We start from the raw sequence: 994 nt of genomic DNA, 5'->3' as shown, positions 1-994 counted from the left end.
CCTTCAGCACTGCAAACTTCCTAATGTTCATCTGAATAGCCTTAGAAGGCGATCTCTGGGAGAACCTCTGGGCAAAAACCCCCTGTGGAAGATTTTATGGAACAAGGATTGATTGAGCAAGACTGTGATCATACCTGCTATGGAGAAGTCGAGACACGATGCTACCTGGAACTGAAAGAGCGTGTGGGACGGAGGAGGAGGGAGAGGGGGTTGGGGAATTATCAGACATCTTATTGTTCTGTCCAGGTAATTGTCATACGAGTTATCAACTCCAGGTGTGAACATTCAAAATCACTTATGGTGGGTTGGAGAGGGGTTCACCAGACATCTTATTGTTCTGTATAGGTAATTGTCATACGAGTTATCAACTCCAGGTGTGAACGTTCCAAATCACTTATCAGTTCGGACAGCACATTTCCACACGTGGAATCAATCGGCAGCCAAGGCGAGCCACGTTACCTCTTGGAGTTAGCTTTTAAGGAATTTCTAAATTTCCTCCGGCCTTACAACACCTACCCCTCCCTCCTTCCCACAAATACTCCAGCTACAAGGCTGCCATGTTTGCCTTCACCGAGTTTGCCATTGAGACGAGGCTCCGCAAGTTCATTTGACCCATAGACTTTTGCCCCGCACTTGTTTTCTTCCTTTCTTATGTTGGCTCTTGCAACTCTCCATTTGTCATGAGGAATTCTCAGCTGCATTTTTTGCCAGAAACACTTTTCCTTAGTTCATCTTTAACCCATTTATATCCAGATACAGTTCTCGATTTCTCACATTCCTCTCCCTCCTGCCGCTTATCTATCCCAAAGCTGACCAGTTTCTAAAAGCCCTTCCAAAGAAACCCAACATCCTCCATCTCCCCCAGCAGGCCCCCATCCGCTCTGTCCCATTTCTATAACCCCAACATCCACCACAGCAGACTTCCCTCCCGCCGTGTCCCTGGCTCCAAGAGAAAAGGAAAGAGGGCTGTCTCACAGGCCTAGCCCTCCCTTCT

The sequence above is a fragment of the Myxine glutinosa genome, chromosome 5 (genome assembly GCF_964187855.1).
Source record: "Myxine glutinosa chromosome 5, kmMyxGlut1.1, whole genome shotgun sequence".
Taxonomy (NCBI): domain Eukaryota; kingdom Metazoa; phylum Chordata; class Myxini; order Myxiniformes; family Myxinidae; genus Myxine; species Myxine glutinosa.
Note: the sequence above shows the minus strand (reverse complement) of the source record.